This window comes from Protomyctophum bolini (genome assembly GCF_963924005.1).
Source record: "Protomyctophum bolini genome assembly, chromosome: 20".
In the NCBI taxonomy this organism is placed as follows: Eukaryota; Metazoa; Chordata; class Actinopteri; order Myctophiformes; family Myctophidae; genus Protomyctophum; species Protomyctophum bolini.
The window spans coordinates 52,503-67,581 of NC_137881.1; positions in this window are offsets into that span (position 1 = coordinate 52,503).

Below are 15,079 nucleotides of genomic sequence, written 5' to 3' on the forward strand. Positions count from 1 at the left end.
GGAGCTATCGCGCTTCAAAGGTTAACCCTTCTTTTAATTCAAAGTAAGAACAACCGTACGACCGTGTGTGGAGAAACACATACCAAAATGTTCGTCTTGACAAGCTATATAACATACTCAAAGATGGGACCGTGTCGACATTTGTGGGAGGAGCTATCGCGCTTCAAAGGTTAACCCTTCTTTTAATTTAAAGTAAGAACAACCGTACGACCGTGTGTGGAGAAACACATACCAAAATGTTCGTCTTGACAAGCTATATAACATACTCAAAGATGGGACCGTGTCGACATTTGTGGGAGGAGCTATCGCGCTTCAATTTCTGCTAAGCAGCAAGCTATATTGTATATGCTTAGATGATTTTGATTTATATTAGGATAAATTTGCATGACTGTAAAGATGAAACGGAAGTGGGGAGGAGGCTTCACTTCCGCTTGATCAGAGCTTCCGTGCTCCAGACTGTATGACCGGAAGCATTTAAAAATTGTGGGAGGCAACCGTCTGGACTAGTAACAAGGTAACATAGAGGTGTGTATAGTTGAGTGACGTGGCTGTACCAGTAAAGCAGACATGTGTTGTTGAAGTGTTATGAGTGTACCTGAGGGCAGTAGCATCCAGGAGTACACTCCTTCACGTCAGCACACAGCTCCTGGCGTCCCTGCAGTGCACACTGCTTCTCACAGGGGGCGCCACATTCAGAGTACAGGAACGGAGGTTCACAGTCTAAAAGGGGCAACGAACAACAACGTTAGGCTATTGGGAAACATTCTTAAACTCACTCATAAGACCAGTAGTACCAACGACAGGCAGGCAGGCAGACAGACAGACAGACAGACACACACACACAGACACACATGCACACACACACACACACAATATTGAAAGGCACATTTCAGATATAGGTTATGTACCTTCGCTGTGACAATGGCTGAGGTTGCAGGCTCTGCTCTGCGTTTCCAGGGGGGTGCACTGTTGTCCCCTGGTGACCGGGGAGAGAGCTACACGGTGGCGCTGCTGCCTCTGGGACTCACAGGAGCACTGCGACCAGTCGCTCCATTCTGACATGGGACAGTCTGCACACAGAACACTCGCTGAGGATGACTGAAGTGGGTTGAAACGGTGGTACGAGGTGACAGAAAGAGAGAGCATTGGGATGAGAGAGATGCAACAGGAAGACAAGAAACAGAATGAGAAACAGCGTAATATACTTTGGCTATTTGAAAATAACAGCTCAACAAGCTCACAGCGTGTCGCATTGAATACTGGATTCTTACTTGTAAACTTGGGGAATTGATACTTTACATTATTAACTATGTAACTAAATCGAATACTTCTTCCATCGCTGGCTGAAGATTATTCAAACAATTCTCTAAGACTTTCTTTAATGTTGTGGATTATTTCGCATTGCTTTCTCACCTTCACACTCTCTGGTGTCACACAGCAAAGTCCCATCGTGGCAGAGGCTGGAGGAGAAACCCATACACAGTCATTATACAGTAGAGTGAACACTTAAAATGCCACATTCAGTACATGACGGAGAATATTAGACTACTGGTGGCGTGTGCAAAGTAAACAGGGGAGAGAGAATGAGAATGAGAAAGATGTTACACACAGTGCCGAATCAACCCCTCCGAACGCCCTGGCGCTTTACCAAATCAAAAGGCCCCTTGCACGCGCAATTCTGTCTGATTCATGTGCGCGTAACACAATCAAGAACGACACTTTTTGCGTGTGCGTTCAGCGTACCGCCAGCACAGGAAGCCTATTTGTTGTAAATATATTTACTATTAGTTACCTAATGAATCATTTTTGCCAGGAGAACTATCTGCAATTTTCCCAAAAAATAATTAGCCTTCTACAAGGAGCTCATTAGCAGGCAGTAGCACATTTTTCTAAATTGTCTTTGTGACCTTAATTTAGCCTACATTTGCAAATAGTGCTGTTGACCATGTTGTTACATGGTCCACATAACATTTGTGCACCAAGAGACAATGCCAATATGCTACTTATTAGCCACTTAAGCCCTACCCTACTGTATATACTTTGTTGTACAACAAATAGCAAAAGTAGGTGATTTGATTTTATTCTTATTCTTATTGGTAACAACTTATACTAGGTGTATAAACCTTAATTAACCACTAGAACCCTCTAGACATAACAAACTGGACCTGATTTGGCTCTGCACTTGGACGGCTTTTTTCAATCTTCACCATCTCTTCGAAAAAATAGGCTCAAGCTCACAAAGCGTTCCGCACTGTGAGCTTGTAAATCAATAATGTGTCCAGCCTGCCATCGCGCAAAATACAGCATTTTCCACAAAAATGAGTTAATAGCACAGGCAGACTCTTCACATACTAGAGCATGTCTGATATAAGTGTCAGAGCTGAAATGTAAATATGAAATAAATGCTTAAACATGTAGCTAGGTGTAATGTTAAGAGTCCACAGAAGTGAACCTTTCAAGCCTGTTTTCTCAACTGGCTGTTTCTCTGCAAGACATTACTCAATAAGCCATATCTCCAAAACTGGTGGGTCAAACTGAACAACCAATATGCCAATTTGAAGCTATTATCTCTACTTTCACATGACATGAAAAAATGACCAGCCAGAGTAGGGAAGGATGCTGGGGATTGAAGTGAGTACAACGGGTAACTAACCAGGTACTGCAGCCTATATTGATGGCAGCTCCCTGGGGCAGAGTGACGGGTGTGGGTGGGAGTCCTGGAGCCTGGTGCTGGAGGTGGACACATCCACACTGCTCCAAGGGAACACAGCTGCCGTTCCGCTGCAGCAGACCCTGGATGGAGGGAGGAGGATGAACACACACCGTCAATAGGATGCAGGATTATCACGTGTAGATTCTGTCCTTCACTCTGTGTGTGGTTCAGAACGACAGAGGTTTCATAGTCTTGCGTTGCCGGAAGATGACATGTTGTGAGTTTGTAGATTGGCTATTTGTTGCTACGTTCTCCCGGTGGGGGCTCCTCACTGGCAGGTGAGCCAGTCAGTTACAACACACTGAAATGTATGTGGGGAGGAATCAATTATCAATTGTAAAGCCATTTCACAATAGCGGGCTGTTGAGAAGTTTGACAGAGGTATCCGTGGAGGTGCAGTCTGTGAAAAAGAAAGAGAGAGCAGAAAAGTGCACCGAGCAGCATTGTGGTGCCAAAATGTGACGAGGGTCTATGAATACTGGTACCAATATAGTCACACTGTTCTCTAAAGATACAGCCTGTGTGTCAGCACCATGTCTGCCAGTGACTAGCTCTGTTCAATTTGAGGTTAATTTACATTTTCTTCTCCTCGTCCAGGACTCACACATGAATTTTAACACTGAGAACAGCCGGTAGAACCAATATGAATAAAGGTGCTTTGGAGTAAACCGTGTCCCAGAACAGATAATGTGGAAAAAGAATACAGACTGAGGGGGTGGCAGTGGCAGCCATCTAGGAGCCGGAAGGTTACAGGTTTAATCCCCAGCTCCTCGTAGCTACGCTACCCTACGTACTGATGTACCCTACGTACTGATGAGAAAGTTGCACGGTTTGCCTCCACTGTTGGTATGTGTGAATGTGTGTGAATGTGCACCACATTGTGTAACAGTGTTCCGCCATTATGGTGTGTGAAAGGGTGAATGTGAAGGAAGCACAATTTAAAGCGGATATGAGTGTGCGGGCCGATTGGTTATAGGGTGCACGCCACATAGGCGCTAATGCATGACATGACTGGAAATACACACCCAAAATCCGAACACGTACCGTAAGCTGGCATCTGTTCATCATTTCTGTTCTCGGAAAATATATTTTAAAATATCTTCTTTACCTTTTATTTTTTTATATCCATTTCTGCTAAGCAGCAAGCTATATTGTATATGCTTAGATGACTTTGATTTATATTAGGATAAATTTGCATGACTGTAAAGATGAAACGGAAGTGGGGAGGAGGCTTCACTTCCGCTTGATCAGAGCTTCCGTGCTCCAGACTGTATGACCGGAAGCATTTAAAAATTGTGGGAGGCAACCGTCTGGACTAGTAACAAGGTAACATAGAGGTGTGTATAGTTGAGTGACGTGGCTGTACCAGTAAAGCAGACATGTGTTGTTGAAGTGTTATGAGTGTACCTGAGGGCAGTAGCATCCAGGAGTACACTCCTTCACGTCAGCACACAGCTCCTGGCGTCCCTGCAGTGCACACTGCTTCTCACAGGGGGCGCCACATTCAGAGTACAGGAACGGAGGTTCACAGTCTAAAAGGGGCAACGAACAACAACGTTAGGCTATTGGGAAACATTCTTAAACTCACTCATAAGACCAGTAGTACCAACGGCAGGCAGGCAGGCAGACAGACAGACAGACAGACAGACAGACACACACACACACAGACACACAGACACACACACACACAGACACACACACACACACACACACACACACACACACACACACACACACACACACACACACACACACACACACACACACACACACATCACATTTTATCATACTATGTGATGTCCTTGATGTATGGAAATAAAACTTGGTACAAGACAAATTTGTTCCAACTGCACCGGAGAGCTGAGGGCCTCGAGCTTTATAACTCTCTAATACGTGTTAAAGAGGGTCATGACTCTTATATTAACCATGTAAGACATTTAGCATCGACGCCCCTAGGCTTTGGAATAAGTGGCAGTCACTGGAACATACTGTAATGTAGCCTATATCAAAAAATGCACATAATGGACAGCAATGGACTTTATTTTATAGACGTGCCCGATATTCTGTAATACAAATTGTATCACAGGACATCGGGCACATCTATTACAATGCATTGTGTGACAGATCCTCGGGTCAGGCCAACCACTCGGATAACGGCTGATTTACAAAAGGTGTCATTTGCCCTGCGGTGAACAACAGATAACATCTGGACAGTCAGAAGCATCAGGCTCCAGTTACGCACGCACGCACATACATACATAAACGAACGCACACAGATAACAAAAGCTTATCTGTTTAATAAAGGATTTCGCCCACTGTAAAACACAAGCACACAAGTTTGTATTAAAGAAAATCTGTATTTTAGGATGGCAATGTTATGAAGGCCATTTTCTCCCTTCTTTTTTATTGTTGCGATTTTCATCATGATCTACAGGCTCATAATGCGTCACGCCATGAGATGGTAGACCTGCTATTTTCGGTGCTCGACACAGGCGCAACCCCAACCTGAATATTTTCATAATAGTAAGCCTAAATCTAAATTATTATGCTTTTCCCATAAAATTACCATTTCTCTTGTGAGTACCAGAACAATATTATTATTATTGGTACAGTGGCAGTACCTTTAGGGCAGCGGCATCCAGGCTGACAGTCAGCGCTCCCCTGGCATTCTATGCCCTGCTGGAGGTCAGAGCAGCGTTGGGGACACTCGTTGGCACACACATCAAACTCCTGTCCCGCTGGACAACCCTTCTCATCTGTGAACACACCGGCAAAACCATCCATTTATTCAACACTACACACAATCACAACATCGCATGCATTAATTATGCCGCATTCATCGTCACACCAGCTGTAGGCTTTGGCTGCTGCTTGTACGATTACAGTCTCTCGACACAGTGGAATTCTCAGTGTTAAATCTGCAATCCATTAATCTGGATAAGAAATAAATTGGGCAGAATGAGAGACGCTGCGCCTCTGACATGTTAATGCCAGGAGAACCTGTTTCAAACCAGTGGAGATTTGGCGTACGGCCAAATGTGGGCACTAACCACTTAATCTTACACCAAATCCCTTTGACAGAATAGCCAATCGACAAGCTGAGCTATTTTTGGTTAAATGTTCCCCCCAGAATATAAAAGCTGGGGTTTATATTCTATTCCCTCCCAACTATCTGCCCTCACACTGGCATTTCAATGACGAATTTAAGGCTGATTTAGAAAGGTGGTCCCCTGTTCAATTACTTAACTACAAGCACTTCCTATTAAAATTCCACTTAAGTATTTCAAACAATTTGACCTACAGAGTAGTGTATACTGTGGAAAGAATAAATGTGAGAAAAATGGAGATGCAAGGATTCTGCCCGGCAGCAACGGTGTGTGTGTGTGTTTGTGTGTGTGTGTGTGTGTGTGTGTGTGTGTGTGTCTCACCACAGGGTTTGGTGTTGCAGGGTTTAACCTGGTTCTTCTCTCCTTCACACTTCCGCCCTCCGTTCTTGGGTGGAGGACTGGAGCAGGAGCGAGTGCGGATGGAGCGACCGCCACCACAGCGCTTGTCACAGCGAGACCAGGGACTCCAGCGAGACCAGCCTCCGTCCACTGTCACACACACACACACACACACATCATCATCATCATTTGTCAAGGCTAAATCTCATCAAATGGTTTATCTGTGTCTTAAATGACCGAATGCAGAATGGGCCTTGATATAGGTTGAAAAGCACCGCTCTGTGACCTCACTGACCTTTGCAGGGTCTGATGTTGCAGAAGCGGTGCTCCAGGTTGCCTCCCAGGATGTCCTGGCACCAGGTCCCGTTGGGCCCCGGGCTGTGGAAGGTTCTGATCCTCTGCTGCTGGCCCACTCCACAGGACCGAGAGCAGGACGCCCAGTCCCCCCACTCTGTCCACGAACAGTTCCTCTGGGCGCAGTCCGGCCCCGTGCACGCGTCGCCTCCGTCTAGAAACACCCCCAAAATTTGGCCCAGACATGAATGGAAAATGGCTTCTATAGGCTGCCGCCATTATGTGGAATGCCCTACCAAAACATCTTAAGCCCTAATCCCCCGCCGGCGGGGGCAGCGGCTGTCCACCTCATGAACAGCTCTCAGCGGGTAAATGGGGCTGGTCAAGGTCTCAGGTTCCAACTCCGATATGTGGGACTACGCAAACTCAAAACTAAACGAAAAGCATGACTGACCTCAAAATACAATTGTGCATGGTTGAACCACTTGAACGTGTAACTTTGTAAGATCTACAAAAGCTTGTAGATCTGCAATTATCTCACATTTTGCGTGACACTGTCATACAACAAAGTATAAAATACAAGGTAAAGAAAGAAAAGCAGGTATGCTTCCTCTGGAAAACTGCCCCATGCACTGCCCAGTGGGTGCTCAGCTTTAAATAAAACGTAACTGATTGATTTAGCAGATTTAATTTGCATCTGAGCCAGTCTTGCATCTGCCAAAGAACGGCAGTATTTTACAGTGAACACAAGAGCAGATATTTACCATTCTCCTGGTCTCATTTGAATAAATCCCCAAGAAGTACACACTAGACTACACTAAACCCAAATGACTAAATAAATCATTGCTGCAGGGCATAAACCTTCTATCTCCATATTTAATATTTTAATGTTTTTCGTAGATGAATTAAGAGAGTAGCACAAAAGTGGTGACAATTGCCAATGTACATGCTCACATGTGACTGACGTATTGTGAGCTTGTAGATCAGCCATTTTCACAATTTAAAATGTTTTTAAAATAATAATAAAAAAAAGGAATGGTTTTGCACATACAAGGTTTTCACCCGACTGCGACAAAATGAAACAGCAGCCAAGTACTTATCTCTGCTGATGAACAAAAACACAGAATCAGTTCCTGAGATAAACAAGCCACCTCACAGTACCATCCACGGGCCATTAATACCATGCTTACAGGGCAAAGCATTTCATTACACAGATTACATACCCCCTTCCGACCTCCGTCCAATGCTATAAAACTGTGAATAATCATTCTTCTTAAATGGCAAAAGGCCCATCTTTACTGTATGCCAGGTTCTTCGAAAAACCAATTTTCCGGGGGAAGTTTGTCAGTGAGACAGCGTGCCTCCGGTGTCACCTGCTCCCGGACACTGATCATGTCTATTGGCACAGTTAGAAGTGGCCTTGCTCAAGGACACTATGAAGGCACAGAGAGGTTAATGAGAGGATACAGGGCCCTTCTCTTTGGGTAAGCTCATGCTGACTTTCCAGTCCCAATTCTCAGTCCTTTGCGGCTGCCATTGTCACCTTTTTTTTTTAAAGATTATTTTTAGGCAGGTGTTACTGTATTAGCAACGGGAGACGGGAAGTAGAGTGCGAAGGAAAGATATTCAACACAGGTCCCAGTAATCTTTCCAAATTTGTCCAAGTGATGCAGACTGCTCCAGGGAAGATTATAGAGGTAAGACAGCTCCCCTCTCTGCAGTCTATTAATGAGCAGGCTACACTAAGACATTACCCATGTTCTGCATGAGGATTATTTATGAATGCACTCTCGTAGAAGGTGCAGGGTACCCATCTTAAATAGATTTAAATACTCTCTTGTACCATAGCTCACGATGCAAAGCGTTCTCAAACCTTTTAGCCCGTGACCCAAAAGAGAAATTAGATGTTTGCCCGGGATCCAAACTAGTGAAAATAGCAGATCTACAAGTTCACAATGTGGCATGTTGTATAGAGGTTGTACTGTACCTGTGCACTGTGGAATGTTGTATAGAGGTTGTACTGTACCTGTGCACTGTGGAATGTTGTATAGAGGTTGTACCTGTGCACTGTGGCATGTTGCAGACCCTCTCCTGGTGGGAGGAGCCAGAGCAGGGGGGCTTGACACAGCGGCGGTGGCGTGACTTCAGGGCGGGGCGGAGGGCGTCGCTGCAGGTCCTGGTGCAAGGCCTCCATGACGACCAGGGAAAGAACCCTGCATCCTCATCTGGACACCAGAGACGAGACAGGTGGAGGATGAGACAGACTAATTTAGTTTCACTTCATTATTCAGACTGAAAGCCCTCCCCCCACGGCAGCAGTTTCTGGGATGGGCGTTGTCAAAGTGGCAGTCTTCGGCGATTGGTTCATACCAACCAAATCAGAATATTAGGAAAGCAGATGACGTTGTTGTCAATTATTGGCTATGGCTAACCCGGTTGCTAACCAAACAAACACAGCCAACGAGCGCTATACTAGCATGTAAACAAAAGCGGTAAAATATGTCGGATGATGATACTTATAAAACCTGCCATTTCTGTAAATAAACAATTTATCATAGGTCGATTTAATAGCCAGATTGATATGGTCGCGAGTTACCGCAGTGGGGGGCAGCCATGTTTGTTGTTTGACACTGTTGAGTGACGAGGCTGACGGCCAATCATCTGCTGCGATCGGATTTTTGATCGAGACTGATGCAGCCGTAGGGCGCAGCGTCACCAGACCTGAATCGCCAGGATTTATTTTAGCGATTCAGGGCTGGAGCCAGGCTAACAAATACCTCAAAATTGTACTTAATCCTTTCTGGGCGGGAACCCCTTTTGGTGTTTTAACTAAGCAAGGGCCTTTCTGTGTGGAGTTTGCATGTTCTCCCCGTGTCCCCTAGGGTAGGTACCCTCACAAAAACATGCAGTAATCCTGGTCTCTAAACTGCCTCCCCCTGGCCAGCCGGGGCGCCTGATGGAGGGGAAAGGAACTGGTTGGAATAACGTGTTCCTTCCACCCGCTACGTCCAACCAGGGAAACTCCCCCCTGTCAGGTGTAAAGGAGCAACTTGGACACTCAGGCATGAAGGGAGCATGAGTTAAGTCCGTTGCTCTCCCCAGGTTGGCGGAGGGTGTGTAGAGCCCAGGATCACAGTAGATGATTGGCACAGGGGTGAAAAATGGGTTACAAAATCGTGGGATAAAAAAATATATATATAAAAAAAAAAAAAGACAATGTTTTCTGAAAAAGCTATGTTTCTGTCAGTCCTACAAATATTAGTGCAGTGATTTAGCAAAACCCGTGAGGACAGTGCAAATGGCCCCCCTAATAACTGGCAAAAAAGGTTCCATTGATTCAAGGTTGGAATATAATCGATTGATTGACACGACGGCCAAATGGCTACCGCGTTAAGTGGTCTGATGGGTGGGCCGCGAACTCTTTCGAGATTTTCAAGTGGGCCCTGATCCGACCTATGCTTATAGGTCTGTAACTGTACACTGTCTGTAACTACGAATGGAACCCAAATGGTCCTTGTTTTACCATTTGCGGTGCGATTTTAGTGTCCCATGTGTGGTTTAGTTTAGTGTACCGTACCAGTTTTTACAGTCGGTAACGATGCTGTCTCCTGGGTCTGCGTACTGCCAGTCAATCCCTCCAGGCCACGTCCAGGATGCATTGTTGAAGCTTAGACCATCTTCAGACAGAGATACAAGTCAGAGAGAAGGATGAAGAAAGAATACATTTACTGTTAGATGTCGTGCTAAAATATTGTAGTGTCAATTTACTGTAACTTTTATTTAGCACGCAGATAAGGGTAATCTAATTCAGTGTTTATCAAAGTGGGTTTCCGGGGACTCCCAGGGCCCTTGAAGGGGTTCCCCAGAATGATTGACCCGTACAGGTCTGTAACTCTGACGTGTACAAATTTGTACACTGTCAAGAGTTTTGGCAGGCCACAGACAAATGCATAACAAACTGGGGGTCCTACATTAGAAAGTTTTGAGAACCCTAATTGGCATCAGTCAAGCTAACATATAAATGGTGCATTTATATAGCGCCTTTATCCAAGACGCTTTACGTAGATTGTGCATTACATTCACCCATTCACACACACATTCATACACCGATGCCGGAGGAAACCATGCAAGGTACCAACCTGCACATCGGGAGCAATTAGGGGTTCAGTGTATTGCTCAAGGACACTTCAACACCAACTCTGGGGGAGCCTGGTTTTGAACTGGCAACCTTGCGGTTACCATCCAGCCAACTCTACCCCTGAGCCACCGCCGTATTCTTGACCTCTTTTCAGCCAGACGTGTAGGATAAAGGAAAACGTCTGGTATAATTTACCGTCGGCGGTGCCGTTGTGGTACTTGCAGCGACACTCCTCCCTGGCCACACACACACCGTCCTGCAGCACCGTGTCACTGGGGCAACCGCAGGTCCGCTCGCACCCCGGGGGGTCCAGGCACTCCGTGTCGCCATGGAGATCCGAACACGAGCGTGGACAGGGTTTCCCACAAGGCCAATCTTCCTGTCCCCCGCCGCAGTCTGCAAAGAGCACAGGGTGAAGTTGACTTTATACAGCTGAATAAATGAACAGCGAAAATTGTTCTTTTATTATTAGATTTTGGGAGGTGTGGGACCTTGCGAGGACCTTAATGCCCTGAGCTTTCTCTGTCCTGTCCAAATAAAACTGCCCGGTAATGAGCTGACCTGAGCAGGTGGTGACGTTGTCATGGCAGCCGCGGCTCTGTGTGCTCTCCCCGTGACAGGGAAGACCTCCGAAGCGAGCGGGGGGGGGGGCTGTTACAGTGCCGGACGCGCCTGGACGAGCCCTCGCACGCCTCGCAGTCTGACCACGGCGACCACACGCTCCATGAGCCGTGAACTACAGACAGAGAGCGATGAAGAGAGACAGAGACACCGACAGTGACATACGATGAGATAATGAATTATGAAACACAGAACTTGTGTAAGGAGGAGGAGAGAAGAGTGACACAGAGCAGAGCAGATGAACCAAGCAGGTAGTAAAGAGGAAACAGCAGGATAAATTAATGAGTTAGTCACAAAAGTCGGGCAGATCCATCTTGATCACATGACTATAGAGATAAAGTGTACCAATTTGCCTTCGACCTGGCGGAGACAATAAAGCAACAGAGAGGCGAAGACAGACAGACAGATACCAGAAAAGAAAGGATCCAGTGCAATGATAATAGATATCCTGTACAAATATGCACTGTAAATATAAATCAAGTCAATGGCATGGCGTTATAAGAGGCGTGTGGGTTTTGCCTACCAGGACAGAATGAGATGACGGGACAGGGCTGTCTCTGGATCTGAACCCCGACTCCGTTGTGGATCTCGTGCTCTCCTGGACAGGCCTGACCTCCGGCCCTGGGCTCAGGACATCCACAGCTCCTGTAGCGAGACACGGACTCCGCTCCACATGTCCTGGAGCAGGGCGTCCAGTCCGACCACTCACACCAGTCACCTGGCACTGGAGAGTGTGGGGTACACGGGGAGATGGTTGGGAGATGGTTGTAGATGAGACAGAATGCTCCTATTTTCCATTAGCATTTATTGAGTGACAGAAATACATAGCTACAAGTGGATGGAGACAGTCATGGAAATGAAAGACAAAGTCCACTCAAACACATGATGGAAAACGTCCAAACTAATAGCTACAAGCGGATGGAAAGCGAGATGTCTCTTTGATGTAACGGACAAAGTGCACTCAAAAACCATCTGTTATGTTGAAGTACTGTACCAATGAAAATGTAGCCATTTAGGTTTTGTCAAGCTAGCCAGCTAAAATACATGGGGACAAAAACTAAGAACTATGCTCTGCTCAGGACTGGAGGTGGTAATAAACCAGGTTTTTTTTTTAGAGCATTAGATCAACAAGCAAACAGCGCTTTGTGTGCATGTACAGGATGCAGATCACGTTTTTACTTCTTTAAAAAATGTAATAAAATTATGTGGTACCTCCCCCTTCAGGGCGTGGTTCTGATTATAATGAAACATAGCGTTACATTTTCTGTTTTGTATGTAACATTACGGTGTGTGTGGACTCACCTGGACAGATCTCACTGCTGCAGTTGAGCCTCCCAGCCTCACAGGTACTGAAACAAACACCACACAATAATTATAATAAAATAGTATTGCAGTTCTTTGGAAGCTTTGGAGATTCTGACAGAGACGCTACAGAAGGTTGTAATGGTAGTACTACTCACTGCCAGGTCATCACAGGAGCGAGGACAGGAGGGCCCACAGCTGCTGAACACGGTCCCAGGGACCTGGGAGCACGGGGGCACTGAAACACACACAGAGAACATAGCATGTCACTAGCAGGGGTGGTACAGCTAGGAGAGCAACACAGACTTGTCAAAACGCAAGTTATCTATATAACTATGGTTCTATGAATACCGGATGACCGCCAGAGGCGGTGTTTTCAACACCTGGATATACATCGCGCGCACGCGCGGAGGTCGAATATTAATACCAAAAATGTCACTCGTGACCCCCTGTGGGCGTACCGATATAGGTGCCCAGTTCACAGGGTTCATCCTCATGGAAATCTTTTCGTCGGGATTCCGAGTGACAATGAACTCTGGCGGTCATCCGGTATTCATAGAACCATAGTTATATAGATAACTTGCGTTCTATTTCATACCTACTGACCGCCAGAGGCAGTGTTTTCAACACCTGGATGACTCATACCAACAAGGTCACGAGGAATCTGCGCTTACCGAGGTCGGTTTGCAGATCTAATGGACAGCCAAACATCCATCACCATAGGGTGAGGGAGAGTCCGGTTGGCTGGGTCTTGGCAAAAGCCCAAAACAGATGGAGCCCATTTGGCTGCACTGCAGCACAGATGTCCACCCCCTGGTCTGGCATGTCAAAATGCCTCTGGGGAGGCCTTGTGGCCTACTGAAGAAGTCTAGTATATAGGGCTGACTGTGGGGAAGACCATGTAGAGTTACAGTATATAGGGCTGACTGGGAGGGAAGACCATGTAGAGTTACAGTATATAGGGCTGACTGGGGGGAAGACCATGTAGAGTTACAGTATATAGGGCTGACTGGGGGGAAGACCGTATAGAGTTACAGTATATAGGGCTGACTGGGGGGAAGACCATGTAGAGTTACAGTATATAGGGCTGACTGGGGGGAAGACCATGTAGAGTTACAGTATATAGGGCTGACTGGGAGGGAAGACCATGTAGAGTTACAGTATATAGGGCTGACTGGGGGGGAAGACCATGTAGAGTTACAGTATATAGGGCTGACTGGGAGGGAAGACCATGTAGAGTTACAGTATATAGGGCTGACTGTGGGGAAGACCATGTAGAGTTACAGTATATAGGGCTGACTGGGGGGAAGACCATGTAGAGTTACAGTATATAGGGCTGACTGGGAGGGAAGACCATGTAGAGTTACAGTATATAGGGCTGACTGGGGGGGAAGACCATGTAGAGTTACAGTATATAGGGCTGACTGGGGGGAAGACCATGTAGAGTTACAGTATATAGGGCTGACTGGGAGGGAAGACCATGTAGAGTTACAGTATATAGGGCTGACTGGGGGGGAAGACCATGTAGAGTTACAGTATATAGGGCTGACTGGGGGGAAGACTGTGTAGAGTTACAGTATATAGGGCTGACTGGGGGGAAGACCATGTAGAGTTACAGTATATAGGGCTGACTGGGAGGGAAGACCATGTAGAGTTACAGTATATAGGGCTGACTGGGAGGGAAGACCATGTAGAGTTACAGTATATAGGGCTGACTGGGGGGGAAGACCATGTAGAGTTACAGTATATAGGGCTGACTGGGGGGAAGACTGTGTAGAGTTACAGTATATAGGGCTGACTGGGGGGAAGACCATGTAGAGTTACAGTATATAGGGCTGACTGGGGGGGAAGACCATGTAGAGTTACAGTATATAGGGCTGACTGGGAGGGAAGACCATGTAGAGTTACAGTATGTAGGGCTGACTGGGAGGGAAGACCATGTAGAGTTACAGTATATAGGGCTGACTATGGGGAAGACCATGTAGAGTTACAGTATATAGGGCTGACTGTGGGGAAGCGAATGTAGAGTTACAGTATATAGGGCTGACTGGGAGGGAAGACCATGTAGAGTTACAGTATATAGGGCTGACTGGGGGGGAAGACCATGTAGAGTTACAGTATATAGGGCTGACTGGGGGGGAAGACCATGTAGAGTTACAGTATATAGGGCTGACTGGGGGGGAAGACCATGTAGAGTTACAGTATATAGGGCTGACTGGGGGGGAAGACCATGTAGAGTTACAGTATATAGGGCTGACTGGGAGGGAAGACCATGTAGAGTTACAGTATATAGGGCTGACTGGGAGGGAAGACCGTGTAGAGTTACAGTATATAGGGCTGACTGGGGGGAAGACCATGTAGAGTTACAGTATATAGGGCTGACTGGGAGGGGGGAAGACCATGTAGAGTTACAGTATATAGGGCTGACTGGGGGGGAAGACCATGTAGAGTTACAGTATATAGGGCTGACTGGGGGGGAAGACCATGTAGAGTTACAGTATATAGGGCTGACTGGGGGGAAGACCATGTAGAGTTACAGTATATAGGGCTGACTGGGGGGAAGAC